The 17,192-nt window shown below is 42.2% G+C and overlaps 1 pseudogene; it reads left to right on the top strand.

The window, feature by feature from the left end:
* Nucleotides 1-527: 527 nt before the first annotated feature.
* On the top strand, nt 528-2,288 carry LOC150036824 (uncharacterized; annotated as a pseudogene).
* The last annotated feature ends 14,904 nt before the right edge of the window (nt 2,289-17,192 follow it).

The raw sequence follows: 17,192 nt of genomic DNA, 5'->3' as shown, positions 1-17,192 counted from the left end.
AAACCCAATTAATAGGGCCCAAAGGTCAGACCCAAGTCCAATTATTAAGACCCAAAGGTCAGGCTAAAGTCCAATTAATTGGGCCCAAAGACCAGGCGCAAGCCTATAAGGCCCATCAGAAAGCCCCATAAATAGAAGAGCTCTTCTCATTCCAAGGGGTCAACAATTCTACATTCAGAGAGCCCATAGAGAATTCATCAACAAGCAGAAGACTCCTAAAACTCTTGAAGCTGCACTCCTAGACGACAGAAAACCCTTGAAGATACAAAGACTCTTCCAAAACTTCTACTTTAAGAATGTTCGGTGCCTTTGTTCTTCAAGTCAAGCACATCCACTCAACCGAGAGAGAATAAGAGAATCAAGTACTAGAGATCGAACCACATCTCATCAAATCAACATCAACATCAACACCAACTCAAGTTCAACTCCAAGAAATACATTTCTTCGAAAACCTCGTGTGAACAAATTGGCACGCCCGGTGGGATGTCTCTACCTCTTATCTCTCTCTCAACATCTAAACAAGACAAATGGAACCAAAGAAGATGACATTCAGAGCTTCCTCCATAAATAGCTCTTATACGGGACCTGTCACCCGCAGTCACTCAAGAGAAGTTACGCAGGAGCAAGAGCAAAGCTCCCTCATCGCACACAACATCTTGAGGAAAATGACGGAGCCCTCACATGGTGGAGTTGTCATCAAGGAGAACCCACTGTTTGACAACTCTACTTCTTCCTCCAGCAAGTCGAAAAGGGATTCGCAGCCAGATGTGATTTCTGTCATGATGGCAGATGTGACGGCTGAAGCGGCCATGGCAGAGATGGAAACGAAGATCAACTTTCTGATGAAAGCTATCGAGGAACGAGACCATGAGATCGCTATCCTGAAGGAATAGATGCAGTCTTGCGAGGCTGCTGAATCAAGCCAAGCACCTACGATCAAAGCAACTGAAAAAGGGAAGACCGTGCTGCAAGAAAACCAGTTGCAATAGTCAGCTTCGGTGGCCTCTTTGTCGGTCCAACAGCTACAAGACATGATTATGACCTCCATAAGGGCTTAGTATGGAAGCCCAACTCAGACTTCCTTCATGTATTCCAAGCCATACACCCAGAGGATCGACAACTTGAGAATGCCTGCAGGGTATCAACCCCCAAAGTTCAAGCAATTCGACGGAAAGGGCAACCCAAAGCAACACATCGCCCATTTCGTTGAAACATGCGAGAATGCGGGAACAAGAGAAGATCTACTAGTCAAGTAGTTCGTCAGAACCCTCAAAGGAAACGCTTTTGACTGGTACACAGACTTAGAACCTGAGGTGATCGACAGCTGGAAGCAACTTGAAAGAAAATTCTTGAATCTCTTTTACAGCACTAGACGCACCGTCAGCATGATGGAGCTGACAAACACCAAGCAACGAAAAGGGGAGCTGGTCATTGACTACATCAACCGATGGAGGGCTTTGAGTCTGGACTGCAAAGACCGACTTACCAAATTATCTGCTGTAGAAATGTGCACGTAGGGTATGCACTGGGAACTCCTCTATATCCTACAGGGAATAAAGCCCCGTACCTTTGAAGAATTGGCAACTCGCGCCCATGACATGAACCTAAGTATCTCTAACAGGGGAATGAAGGATTTCCTGATCCACGAACTGAAGAAAGACAAGAAGGAAGTAAAAGGCGCCGAGAAGATTGTGAAAGGTGCCACAAAGAAATCAATGGTCGTTAATACGATCCTGTTGAAGTTTTCCTCGAAAGAGAAAGAGAAGAAGATGGAAAACAAAGACGAAGGAGGCGAAAGACGTCGCCTAACTCTGAAGGAGCGGTAGGAAAAAGCCTATCCATTCCCTGACTTCGACGTTGTGGATATGCTTAAGCAACTGCTGGAGAACCACCTTATCTAGCTACCAGAATGTAAATGACCAGAACAAGCTAGCAAAGTGGACGATCCCAATTACTGCAAGTATCACAGGGTCGTTAGCCATCCAGTTGAAAAATGTTTTGTATTGAAGGAGTTGATCCTTAAGTTGGCCCGCGAAAGAAAAATAGAGTTGGATCTAGACGAGGTGATCCAAACAAATCATGCCGTGGTGACGATAACTCCAAGCGTGTTGGCACCAATCATATGTTATGAAGAAAGTGAGAATTTGGTTCAATTTGGGACCTTCAAACCTGTGGTCGTGCAGTTTCAGCGAGAGGTACAAGCTATAGATCCTCAAAACAGCGAAGAGTGTGTTGATAATGACGATAATGAAGGCTGGATCCTTATGACATGCCGTAAGAAGAAATGATCGAACTCTACCCAAAAAGAGTCACGCTCTTATTAAAGTTACAGGAGAGGGAGCAAGATACAAAAAAGGAAGGGTAGGAAGAAGGCCTGGAGGCCCAATGTTGTTGACAAGGGAGACGAGGACGTTCCTCGTCCTAGGTGACAAGTGACGTTGGCGGATTTTCTCCCGAAGAACTTCTACAATTGGGGTTCAGAAGAGAAGCCAAAGGCTACTACATGTCATGCTATCAGCACCGCGAAGAAGATGATACCCTCCTAAGCCCATTAAAATCGATAGAAGAGCCAAAGGGCTTACTGTCATTCAGCATAGACGACCTGCTCTTACTCCCGTAAGAAGCCAAGGTGACCCGCATTGAGGCACTGTTGGAATCCAACGCATCTGGTGCATCGACCTCCGCAACACGTGCGTATGCCTCGTGTTGTACATCCACAGGCTTCTTAGACGAAGATCTTATGATGGGATCCGAATTGCATAATAGGCCTTTGTACGTCTTTAGATACATTCGAGAATAGAGAGTGGGTCGAATCCTCATTGATAATGGATCCACCATCAACATAATGCCTAAGATGACTATGAAACAGCTGGGCATACTCATGGAAGACCTATCAAACAATAAATTAGTTGTTTAGTGTTTCAATCAAGGCAGGCAAAGGGCGATAGGCAAGATACGCTTAGAGCTTCTCATTGGCGATCTGAAGGTTGACGTGTTGTTTCATGTGATAGACTCAAAGACCACCTACAGGCTGCTATTAGGGCACCCTTGGATTCACGGGAATGGTGTGATTATGTCAACACTATATCATTGTTTCAAGTTCTATCAGTTGAAGCATACTATAATTCGTTTTCTAAGGCTGAATCCCACTTCGCAGATGTGATGTTTTACCTAAATAGCAAGAATTCTGGTGAAACGATGCCCACAGAGACCTCACTAACAAAGAAAGCAAGTGGATCCCGGTCAAGGTCGCTAGTAGACATAAAGAAAGGAACGGGTAGTAAGGTACAAGCCTCCAGCTCAAAAGAGAGTAGGACATCCCCCAATGTTGGAGAGACACCCGTGGTGAGGGACGAAAAAGCCTCAAAGCCTCCGATTCTGCACTATGTCCCTTTGTCGAGATGGAAGAAGGGTGAGTCACCTTTTACAGAATCTCAAAAGGTTTGTAGGTCAGCAACATAGAAATTCCAAAGGAGAGTTTCGTCACACCTCTCACACCAATAACGAGGTAGGAAGTCCACAAGCCGAAGGCAGAAGTGACGGAGTTAAATTTGCCCAAGAAGCGAACTAAAGATGGATTCGATCCCAAGGCTTACAAGTTTTTGGCGAAGGCAGGTTATGACTTCACAACTCACACTGAGTTCAAGAGCTTGAAGATTTATGAGCAACCTAGACTCTCGTCGATCCAAAAGAAGCTTTTGCAAGAGGGACATGCTATACCTATGTCGAGGGTGGGACTCGAATATGAATCGTCAAAGCCAGTCTACATAATCAGAAAGGCGAAGGGAAAAGTGGCCAACAACAATAAAATCACTATTGAAAAAGTTCATGATACAGGGGAAAAGGAAGGCAAAGATAAAAGAGCCTCAGCCTTTGATTGTATTAGGTCGTCTGTCATACTCGCCTTGATCTTCAAGAGATTGAGCATGATGGAAGCAGAAAGCGGAAGTCCGCATATGATTCTCGAAGCTACTTGACACTCAATCTTTTGAAGGTTGACTCTGCTGAATGAAAGAAAGGAGGAAATCATCTGTCAGCCGCCGGTGGTGGCGCGATCTTCAGCCTTCGAGAGACTAGGTGCAGTTCTAAACGAAAGCGAAGGAAAACCCCACACTCCTATTTTTTATCGCCTAAAGCACGAGAGGGTTGAAGATCCCCTCGACTAGTATGTCTTTAGTGAGACAAAGGGGAAGGGAAAAGCCTGTGGTGATGCCCCTGATACGACTATAAGAAAGACGGGGCTAATACCCTAGGCGTCAATTTGGCGACGCCACATCCTTAAAGACACTGAAATGCCATTTTACGAGAAACCATCAGGAGAGGAAGGAAGTGATGGAGCAATCCGTAGGACCGTCTCATTACGCATGAAGAAAAAGACCGTTACTTTAAACAAAAGTGAGAGCTCACTCAAAGTAAAGAGGCGTGACATTGTCTTCACCAATCCTCATAATGAAAATTTAGAAAAGAAGGAAGGTGAAACTTCGTGTCACCATATCACCATCACCGAAGAATCTGAAAAAGGTATGATCGAGGAGGAAGTGGAGAACGCTCCACAAGGTCTAGAAGACGGTGGTCAATCTACAATGGACGACTAAAAAAGGTGAATCTGGGCACAGTAGAGGAGTCGTGTCCGACTTTCATCAGTGCATCCCTCTCAGAAGAGGAAGAGGGGGAATACATGAGTTTGCTCACCGAATACAGAGATGTTTTCGCTTGGTCATACAAAGAGATGTCGGGACTGGATCCAAAGGTAGCAGTCCACCATCTCATGATAAAACAAGGGTGTCGACCCGTTAAGCAGGCTCAGCGATGCTTTCGGCCAGAACTTATCCCCCAGATTGAGGCTGAAGTCAATAAACTAATTGAAGCCCAATTCATCCATGAAGTCAAATACCCAACGTGGATAGCTAACATTGTCCCCATTAGAAAAAAGAATGGATAGCTGATAACTGGTAGAAATACAAGTTATTAAAGCATAAATTATTAAAACAATGGGAGAAAGCGATGGTGAATAGGCAATATTGCGATTAAATGCGCCAAACTAAAAGAAAAATTGTGATCGCTAACGCTCATCACATAAAAGCAGTTAAATCGAGTTATTCTATACAGGAACAATGCGATAGCACGTTTTGAGTTTGCGATCCAAGGGTACCTCAAAGATGATTGTGTGATGACCTTACATAAAGGCAGTGGCCTAATGTAATAAAACATGATGGGACGTAAAGCCGATAACGGTCAGATCAGAAATTCAGTTGACGACCGTTGAAGACTATACCGTTGCAAATGCGTTGAACTTCCGGTGACTATCAGATGGCGTAATAGGGTATGGAAATCAATGTTGCCCATCCACGCAATCATTAGTGAGAGGAACTATTTTGTTTGGAAGTCTATAAATACCCAATGCTACCAAATCAGCAGGAATTCCAAGCAGGAAGCGAGGCGAAGCCGAGGGAAGGGAATTCTTGAGAAGAAATTAATTTTCGGAGAGGTCGAGAGACTACCGGAAACAGCATGAAAAAGAGACACCAAACCCTTGTGAGAGCAAGAGTTAACAACTTGGGAAAGAATTGAAGTGATAAGAGTAGTGTAAAAAGCCAGAGGAAGCAAGACATTGTTTACTTGGCTTGATACTTCTTACACCATTTATTGGTTTATACTCAAACATTTTATTTGGAAAAATGGAAACTACATTTCAATTTATGTCTAGTCTCTTCACACCATGCATGAGTAACTAAATTTTTAAATGGGTTGAGAAGTACTTAGCTAGCATGACTTAAGCTATGCACTTTATGCAATCATCTTGTCTTATGTATGCTTCATTCATCATTTGGAGTACTTGAGAGAGTAGTCTAAAGATAGAATCTATGCTTGAGAGAGTCGGATTAGATCGCATAAGCAAGAGTAGAGACTTAGAATAAGTTCTATCTGCTACATTCCATACACATCGCATGCATCCTAGAAATAGGAAATGTGGCCTTATGCATTGAGAAATGTAATGCTTAATATTTATGTATAGCATGATCGCATGACTTGTACAATATCTTAAGAAATGCTAGCAAAACCTCTTCTCAACCCCTTTATCGCATATTTGTTACAACACCACCCTTTCATCGCTGTGCATTGAATTCCATCACATTAGAAAATCAAAGTTAAATCACCATCTACTTCTTAATTATCATCGCAATAGGATCAGAGAGTCTGTCGCATATCTATTTAGTAATCCCTGCGTTCGACCCTGGACTTACCAAGACCCTAAGAAGGCCTATACTTGGGCTTTTTTAGGAAAACTTGCATGATCATTGCATCCACACATCTTTTCATCGCATGATAAATCAATACATCAACAGCTTCGTGTCTGTGTGGACTTTTGCTACCTAAACAGTGCATATCTAAAAGACGATTTTCCATTGCCCATCATAGAGATCATGGTCGATGCGACAATGGGACATAAGGCCTTATCCTTCAAGGATGGATCATTCGGGTATAACCAGATACGAATGGCCCTCGCGGATGAAGAAATGATGACATTTCAAACCTCAAAAAGGATATATTGCTACAAGGTGATGCCCTTCGGGTTGTAGAACACTGGCACTACTTATCAGCGTGCCATGCAGAAGGTGTTTGAGGATATGTTGCATAAACACGTGGAATGCTATGTGGATGACCTTATGGTCAAGACCAAGCGACGATAGAACCACTTGAAAGATCTAAGAACCATGTTCGATCGCCTGCGAAAGTACCAATTAAAGATGAACCCCTGCAAATGTGTGTTTGGCGTAACATCGAGAATGCTTATGGGCTTCATTGTGAGACATCGAGGGATAAAGATAGATCAATCCAAGATCGATGTCATCTAGAAGATGCTAAGGCCAAGGAATCTACATGAGTTGAGAAGTTTGCAAGAATGTCTGGCCTACATCCGGAGGTTTATTTCTAACTTGGCAGGGCGATGTCAACCCTTTCAGAGACTGATGAGAAAGGAGAAAAATTCAAATAAGATGAGGCCTGCCAAAATTCCTTTGATAGCATAAAGAGATACCTGATCATTCCTCTTGTCTTAGGAGCCCCAGTAGCGGGCAAACAATTGATATTGTACATCGCAGCAAGAAAGATCGCTGGGGGCACTGCTGGCACAAGAAGAAGAGAAGGGAAAAGAACGTGCTCTTTAGTACTTAAGTAGAACCCTAAATGGAGATGAGATCAACTATTCTCCAATTGAAAAGTTGTGCCTTGCACTCTTCTTTGCCATAGATAAGTTTAGACACTACATGCAAGCTTTCCAATCCACTTTATTGCGGAAGCCGATCCCATCAAGTACGTTTCGTCCCGACCAATCATCTCAGGGCATTTAGCCAAGTGGGCAATCATGCTTCAATAGTACGACATCGTTTATGTACCACAAAAGGCAGTCAAAGGGCAGACATTGGTCGATTTCTTGACAGATCGCTCGTTTCCATCAGATTGGAAGTTAAGTGAAGACTTGATCAATGATGAAGTTCTCTTCACAGAAACCTCGGGGCTATGAGTCATGTTCTTTGATAGTGCAGTACGAGAAGTGGTGCGGGGGCAAGTATCGTCCCCATTTCACCAGAAAAGCACATGCTGCCTTATAGCTTCGCACTTGCTGAGTTATGCTCAAATAATGATGCTGAATACCAAGCCTTGATAATTGGTCTCCAAATGGCTTTGGAGATTGGGGTGGCTTGCATAGACATTTTCGGTGACTCAAAGTTGATAATCAATCAACTCTTATGCCAGTCGATGTGAAGTATGACGACTTGAAATCTTACTTCATTTACGCTTGCCAGTTGATGGAAAAATTCAAAAGCGTGACGTATGAGCGTGTCTCGAGGACAAAAAATAAGAAAGGGGATGCCTTGGAAAACCTAGCTACTGCCTTAACGATCTTGGATAATGTGCCCCTTAATATATCGTTTTGTCAAAGATGAATTATACCTTCGGTCGGGACTGCATGTCAGGAAATGAATGTGATAATGTACCTAACCAACAAGGAAGACTGATGGCAGCCCATCATCGATTACCTTGAGCATGGAAGGCTCTCGAATGACCCTCGCCATAAAACCGAGATTCGAAGGAGGGATGCGCATTTCATTTACTACAAATGGGTCTTATACCGCCGATCCCTTGAAGGACTCTTCCTTCGATGCCTTGGTAAAGAGAAGTCAGCAAAGGTTTTGGAGGAAGCACACTCAGACGTATGTGGTGCACATCAAGCTAGACCAAAGCTACAATTCCAACTGAAAATAATGTGTTACTATTGGCCGGGGATGATTTAGGACTCAATGGAATATGCAAAGAAGTGTGAAGCCTGTCAATATCATGCGAATTTTATTCATCAACCGTCCGAGCCTCTGCATCAGACTATAGCCTCACGGCCTTTCGAAGCATGAAGGCTTGATCTGGTTGGCCCTATAACACCTAAGTCATCAGTAGGGCATTTTTATATCCTCGCAGCTACTGATTACTTTTCAAGATGGGCTGAGGCTTTCGCTTTAAAGGAAGCTAAGAAAGAAAATGTGGTAGACTTTATCCGCACTCACATCATTTATCGTTACGATATTCCCCATCGAATCGTGAACGATAACGGGAGATAATTCTCCAACAGCTTGATGGACAGGTTGTGTGAAAAATTCAAATTCAAGTAGTACAACTTGTCCATGTATAACGCCACTGTAAATGGGTTGGTAGAGGCATTCAACAAGACATTGTGCAACCTCCTGAAGAAAATTGTCTCCAAGTCGAAGAGAGATTGGCAAGAAAAGATCGGTGAAGCGTTGTGGAAAGAAGTTATCCTTCCTTTGGAAAGAGAAATTCCATCGCTAAGAATGGTGGTGCAAGAGGGGTTGACTACATAGGACAATGCCAAACTGCATCTCCAAGAGTTGGAAGCACTGGATGAAAAATGATTAGAAGCTCAACAAGCGTTGGAATGTTACCAAGCGCGAACATCTAAAGCATTTGATAAACATGTAAAGCCTCGATCTTTTCAAGTTGGTGATCTAGTGCTCACCATAAGAAGACCAATTATTATGACAAGACATACGGGAAATTAGTTTACACCTAAATGGGATGGGCTCTACTGAAGGAACACTAATAAAAGAGTACCCATGAGCGGAAGCACCATCGATCCAAATTCATTGGGACAGAATTACAAGCATTCACAAATATACAAACTAGTTATGCATCTGTAACACACTTACGACATGCTTTAGAAATTAAATACAAAAGGAGTGAGAGACTTACCTTTGAAGAACTCTTCTTCCATAGATCTCTCGCTCTCGTGAAGAACTTGGAACAGCTACCTCTTGCTGTCGCTTAGAACGCCAACCCAATCGTCTAGTGGTCACGAACAAACTTCTCCACGAACAAACAACCTCTCGAACACCACCACTCGACAACCTCAGTATTCTCAGAGTGAGAATCCAGGATGTGTGGGCTCTGTTATGAATTTGGTAGAGGGTTAGAGGAAACTACGATTACACTATGCGACCAAGAAAGTGGGAGAATGAACTGTCTATCGTATAGACGTTGTGTGCTTGATCGTTTAGTAAATCTTAGCAGGTACACGATCGTTTAGGAAATCAGACTTGATCATTTACATGATCGTTTAGAGAATCTCGCTTGCTACGCGATCGTTTAGTAAAACTTTACACAATTGTTTAGTCAAAGGTGCGTGTACACGATTGTTTGGACAAACACTTGAAGGCTGTCGTGTAGTCTCTCGTGAACTAACCGATTAGTAGTGTACTTTATGAAGCGATCCCCTTATAAAAATGAAAACCTTTTTCATTTTATCCTTTAGTTATGAAAACAGAATACAACCTCCCACTTTCACGCACAGTTAAAGGAGAAACCACCCACAATTATCTCATAATTGTTTTAATTACAAATAAATATAATAACTAACTTATCTTATTATATTTATAACCTACAGTTTTAATATCACATCAAATGTAACATTTAAATCATAGTTCTTTTCTCTTTTGCTTGATATAAATCATATTTATATAAAATTCCTCTAATTAATGTATCTCATACATCATGTTAACTATATTATATATAATTGAACCAGTTTAATCATATCATATATAATCAAACTCCCTTTTGTCAATTTGAACACTTCAAACTGACCCAAAAACTGATTCGCAACATGAATCCATTGAGTTACCAAGGGGACCTTATGGACCTGTAGCTTGAAGCTCCAACAGTACATAAATAGCTAACTAAACTCTTTTGTCACGAGATCCACCATCTGTTAACTATCGAGCACTCCACTAAAGACCGACAGTTGCACTCTTCTCACTAAAGATATATTTCTACGTCCATCACATATAACCAGTGAACAGTACCATAACCTTTCAGATGCTCGTAAGTACAACTAGGCCAATTTATCATTTTTCCCCTATAGTTACATCTAACTCCTTAAGTACCACTGATCCCTCTAATGAACAATACATCTTAGTCCTACTATAAGTGGACATCTCTCGAGCCATGAGAATGTGTGTGGTGCCACATCGTTCAAGCCCCGGAAACAGCCCTTAATGGAGTAATCTATCCACTTACCCTTGCTTCAGGGAAAGAGCAAATTTCATCTTGTGTAGCTGATTTCCCAGCTCCTCAATCAGATGAATCCTCAAAGTGGTAGGTTTGAGTCGGCAATCTTGTCACTCGCACCCATGCAAATCAAAGAACCACCCTCATAGGCAAGAGTTCCAAACTCACTCAGGATTAAGGTCATGTTACCTATGGTCATCCTAGTGAAATGAAGTCTCTGTCATGAACGACGTTATATAACGAGACTAAACACTTCGTGGTCCGGTCTTATACAAATTCCTTTGTATAGGACACCCTTGCTCGCATGTCTCCACATGAATGATCAAGACCAAACCATCTGTTGCACGTCACAACACTTGTAACAATCTACAAAGCGGGCCATATCCGTAGTGTCACCAGGATAAGGCTTCCCTCCTATATCCATATACTATAGACCATTTTGGTTATCACTTAAGACATAATCCACTTGTATTTCTCCACATACAAGCTTAAGTTACAACGACAACCAGGGATCTTAGTTTATTGGCTTGTGGTAAACCAAATAAAATATCTCATATTTCATAGACAACAGTGAAGAAAATATCTCATATTATTACATCACAAGCATTTGTTCATACAGGTGTTTACAAACTATAGGACCCTACGAGAGTTTAGGGCATCAACCCCAACACCTATGTCATCGAAGAAGTCTACAAAAATGGAGCATACAAGATAGTTCATCAAGACAGACTAAGAATCGGCCCAATCAACGACAAATTTCTCAAGAAGTTTTACGCTTAACAAATGTAAAAAAAAGAAAAAAAATTGAACTACGTTATGACTTGATCCCTGTCGTTATAAAGGGTATGTAGGCAACTTAAAGTAATTTAAGTTTAGTCACGTGGAGAAAAAAAATCCAATCGCATAAAGAAAATGGGAGCTTAAAAGAAACGCCAAGCACTAAAGTTGCGACATTATAAAAAAAAAAAAAAAAAAAAAAAAAAAAAAAAAGAGAAATGTCTTCCATATAAGAAAGTTTCAACATGATGATACGATAAATAAATCTAGCAATCAAAGAGAGCCTAAAGATTACAAAATCCTTGGAACCCCCAATGACCAACACAAGGGTAGCTAAGCAGGGTGTAGAAGGTTGGATCATAGTACCTGATTGTAGTCCTTCAGCTCCAATTGCGTAGCTTCTAACATTTGGTGCAGCATCTTCAAGACTTTGACGTCCTTATCAGAAATAGCAGGAATAGTCTTTGGCCCCTTGATGACATGCAAAAATGCATGTCATCTTAGGCCTTTTACTTAGAATTATGAAGGTTGTTAGGTAGAATATGCGTCAATCATGATAGAAATTCACGAGAAAGTGAGCTTGCGTCGATCAGCATGTCGAATCTCAGCTAACCCATTATTTTGCATTAATTATGCATTCAATGTTCTATCTTTGTAGCTAATGCAGGAAATGGACGCAAACGCGAAAACAGGACCACTACATAGACGACCGCATGCGAAGAAACACTCCATCTCAAAGGCAAACACATCAATCAACGCATGGATGTTGCAGTAATCAGTCGTAAGCGTCCATCGCATGGGAGTTGCGCTCGTCAGGCGATTGCGGTCATCATGTAGAGTTGCGGTATTAAGTGAATGCAGCCATTGAATGATTGCAGCTATGCGACAACGCATATGAATGGGATCAACGCAAGGTTGGTGGGATGAACGCATCAATGCATCTGCCTCGAGAAAATCAAAAGATGATGTTGACATTTCACCTACCACGCCGTTGGTTGTAGAAGTTCAAAAAAGGACTAACGCGCTAAATGTCAGACTCAGAGCAGTCCATTAATGTTGTCGACGATCCAAACTCTATAAATAGAAGCCGATGAGTAGAAATTCAAGGCATCCAAGCTTTTTGCCTGAGGTTCGCCTAGGGCGGATCCTTGTGATCTAGAAAAAATGCGTGAGAAGACGCTTGAGAGTTCTTCACCACCTTCATCCATTCTGAGTGACGACCAGAGCCTTCGATCGGAGCTAGATCTTGAGAGAGTCAACTCCACCGCCCATCCATGGTACCATCGGTAGCCTTGACACACATTTGCTGGAATCAAGCCTTTGCTTCCAGCTGGTCATTTCATTTTCTTTTCTTTTCTTATATTATATTGTATGACATTTTGTGATTAAGGAATTAATACAATTTTTTTTCAATGCATTTCTCTGTTTCCTTCGACTCCATCTCCATCTTTTTTACTTAGCATCTTTACTTTCATTGAAACACTTAGTGGGATTGCTTGGGTATTGCATACTTAGTCATGTGGATTAGGGATATGAAGCATGTAGTAACCCACCAAGAGGTGTGCGTTGCGAGAGTGTGTGAGTAACCTTGTTTGCTTAGTGTGAACCTGCAACAACGCCTGTCTATAGGCTAATGCATTGCTTGTCTATGAGTATAGTCAGCAACAACCAACTGCCCGGGAGAGTAAGTGGTTGGTCGCATTAAGTAATGCATGCATTGTTCACTAGAGATAGGAATAATCTTGCGTCAACCAAGTTCATGTGTTTGTCTTGTTTTATGTTGTGCCCAACACCTTTTAGAGCTACTTGAGAGAGAGTCTAAAGAAAGAACCTAATGAATCGAGAGAGCTAGGTTAGAATCTAGAGTCGAGAGAGCGAGATTAGATCGGCATAAGCAAGAGATAGAGACTTAGAGATAAGCTCTGTTTGTCAACATGCATCGCATACACCCTAGGAATAGGTATGGTAATATGTGGTCGCCTTATTTGTGTGTGTGTCACTTTGCCATCGCATAAATAAGAATAGAGGCTTATGTGTAGGTCCTATAGACTTATCGCATATATCGCATACGTTCTAACATTAGAAACTGTAGCATTCGCACCGAGAGGTGGTTTACCATTGTATGTATGTTGCATGATCGCATGGCTTGCGTTAACTAAGGTTCCCCTTGCGGTCACTCTTAAGGGTTGCAACGAAATCATCTCCGCATTTTATCTATTATTCCATCCATTTTTTTCATGTCAAGAGTTGTCATGTTTCTACATCTCATTCATTTTCTCATTGCGTTGTCTGTTATTTAGGAGTAGGAGTAGGATTAACTTAGCAACCCCTCCAACATTCTTTTATTTAACTGCCGCATGCACATTACCACATTCATTTTGCTACAAGTCCCTGAGTTCGGCCTCGGATCACCCGAGAAATTTGCGTTATACTTGGCGTGAACGTGAAAAACTTGTGACAGGATGCATGGTCATCGTATACATTTCGTCGCATTATCATTCCAACGCATGACCATCGACGCATGACTATTGATGCATATCTTAGGAACATGCATCCTATACCGCGTCCAAGGGATTTTAGTTGTCAAGTAAAATTGACTTCTAATTTCCCGTCACCACCCCTCTCGTGTTGAAGGCATTAAGCTTGTGTTGATTAAGAAGATTTTCATTCTCCAAGAGTTGCTTCGATATTTCGACTCGTTCAGCTTTGATGGCTGTGGTAGCTTCGCTAACAACTCTTCCTCTTCTTGCGAAGCTCGAGAATAACGCTTCAGTAGGGTTTTTTTTTTTTTTAGCGAGAGCACTACTTTCGTCATATAATATCTTCTCCAAGTGAAGCTTGGCCTCCTCCAAATGGTGGTTCTTATTTGTGTTGGTCAATTGAGATGTTGATTGGAACTGATTGTACCTTTCCATGTTCTGATAATAGTCATCTACGAGCTTTCTTAGTGGGGGAAGATTGGCTCCACAAATGTTCGAAATTGCCGTAAATATCTGATGTGTTTCTTTTTCCAGACAAAGGACCTTCTCGAAAGGGATACGTATGATTTTCTTCTGTATAGTTTTCCACATAGCCAAAACATCATGGCGCCGACGTCAGAAACTACATTGGCAGCGCAAAATTCAGACACCCCAGAAACAATCACGAAAGTTGATTTGTACACATGTTCGGGGAGTTCTCGGGCTACAACAGGATGAGACAGAGCTACCGTTGAGCCAACCAAGGCCCCAGAGACGTTCGCACATGCAGATTTGGGCTTATGTCTATTTGGGCTTGCCAAGGCTTTTGAAGCTACCTCCAATTGCAAGACCCTCTCAGCAAAAGAAGTGTTGGGGGAAACAGCTTCTCTAACTTGAGAAGCGAAAGCTTCGACGCACCCTATGCTTGTTTCCTTCTCGATGTGGTGAATGTGTTTAGGAGTAGTGAGCTTTTTAGGCAACATCTCTAAAGTTTCAGTACCTTCAACGACTGTGTTGATAGCAAAAGGGCTCATGAAGGACTCCTCACTTTGTGGTCTTGCTAGCTCTTGGAGTGAGGAATTAAAAGGCGACTAAAACAACCACACAACATAGGTTATATATATATATATATAATAAAAAATAAGGTAAAAAAAAAAAAGAAAAAAATTGTACCAATAAATTAGAAGCACCAAGGACTCCAAGATCGTTTTGATCCCCTGCTAAAAATTCATGGCTTGACGCCTTTGGCTTCATGGAGGGCCTCTTCCAATGATGATGATAGTGCTGCTATGACTCTCCTCTTCCATTGAGTGTGAAGCATTCTTTCATGGGGCTAAGGTCGTCTTCTCAACCAAACGAAGTTGTTTGCCTCCCTCAGTGGTCCCTTTGCTTTTGGGCAGTTTGGGTTGTGATGGAGGAGGAATGACACTGGATACCAAACGGTGCCTGTTATCCTCAAAGTAGCTTCCATGTTTCTCCTACCAACAGGCCTTGAAACGCAGGGTGGTGTGATTATACAGGTTTAGCGTGTGGGCAGGCAAGAATGCTTGGGAGGATGTTCTGCTCCTCGTTCAAATCCTCCAATGATCATTACATTCCCCCTATGCTGTTAGGAAGGTCTTGGTAAAAGCCAAATTGTCTGCTGAACCGGTAAGGGCTATACGATCCAATAATTGAGGTGCGTCCACATAGGGATGATACGTAGCAGGATCGCATGCTGGAAAAATGTGAAGACCCACTAAATGAGAGGTGCTCATTATCAATCACTTGCTCGTGTTTATTCCTACCCTGAATATACACATGCCACTGAATGTTCACCCCCTTGTGGATCAAATATCGAGCTTTTTATTCCCTAAGTAGATTGCCCCGCCATCACCAGAAAAGTTAGACATTTTAGCACCCCGAACATCTACAGGAACAGAGTAGTGGGTGTTAAAATAATTGGCAGCCCAACCATGGACATAGTGCATAAGGAAGCAGAAATATGTGCACTCGATTGGGTTTGAAGCTTCAGTTATCACTCCTAAGCCATGATATGTGTTCGCTAGGATGGGAACGATAAGGCTAAAGATATTCCCGTCAGCCATTAAGTTGGAAATTCTGAAGTCTCCGGGATGAAGATAGGCTCCTTTCTGGGGAAACACGAAAACACATAGCCAACAGGACAAAAAGACTGTTAGGTACATCTTGTCTCGTAGTTTGTCTTCCACCCCGAGTTCCTTAAGAAACATGCTTTCTCTAGCTGACCATGCTCGAAATGTGATCTTTACACCACTCGAACTATGAGTAGATTGGGGACGAGAGACCCTCTTTTGCTTTCTGTTTGGAGGCCTGTCGTACTTTCAAGCACCAAGGAACCAAAACGAAATCCACGTGCTGATGGTCACCAGAGAATTGCTCTTGGCGAGGGTCCCACGGTCATTTCTTTGTGAACAAATATCAAGTAGTACGCATGAAAGAGATGTTCATAGGTCTTCGACAGATATCTTCCTTTCTTTTATGAGCCGGTTAATTCCTTGAAGCTGGGGATAACTTCCTCGTAGAACCTTCCTTTAACAGGAAGACCCTCAAAGGACCATAAATCCCATAAAGATATTGACAGTTCACCGGCCATGGTGTGAAAGGTGGTAGTGGATAGGCACCAAGCCTCGCAAAGGGCCCACACAACATCACTATGCGGTCATACGTGTACAAAGAGGCCATCACTACATTGAACAAACGAGTGTCATAAAGGCATCGTTCATTTTGACCAACAACAAAATCGAGCCATTCCCAATAGTAATTAGTAAAGGTAAACTCTCCAGGGACCTTTGTTATGACATTCCAATGAACTTCATTTTCAATCAAACGATGCCCGAGAGTTAACACACTATCATAGACAGGAGCCTCACTATGGATGGTAGATTTTAAAGTCCACACTTTCTTATCCGAAGTCAAAGACACTTCCATTGATAGTTCAGTAGTCATTGCATCGTCATTCAAATCAGGCCAAATATCCGCAAAGGGACCATCCAATGACTCCTCCATATGAAGGCTAAGTCCATCCTCTTTAGGTAGGTCTCTATTCACAGAGATCACGAGATACCGCTTTCCAAAAAAAATGCGCTCGGTAAAACAGACCATGGTGTTGCACAAAAAAGTTGCACAGAAAGGTGGTCGGTAAATTCAGCCGCATTAATTTCAAAATGGTAATAATAATAATAATAAATAAATAAATAAATAAAGGGCAGAGATCAGAGTCATTAGAGCATTAAGTTGGAAAATGACGGAATGGTCAAGTCGAAGACTGAGGCTGGAACCGACGGAACCCTCAGGCCGCGTACTAAGATTAAAGCCAATAAGGGGCGGAGATCAGAGCCGTTAAAGCACTGAGTTGAAAAC

Source organism: Benincasa hispida, chromosome 4 (genome assembly GCF_027475165.1).
Source record: "Benincasa hispida cultivar pf3 chromosome 4, pf3_genome.v1.1, whole genome shotgun sequence".
NCBI classification, from domain to species: Eukaryota; Viridiplantae; Streptophyta; class Magnoliopsida; order Cucurbitales; family Cucurbitaceae; genus Benincasa; species Benincasa hispida.
This window is presented reverse-complemented; position numbering and strand designations above follow the sequence as displayed.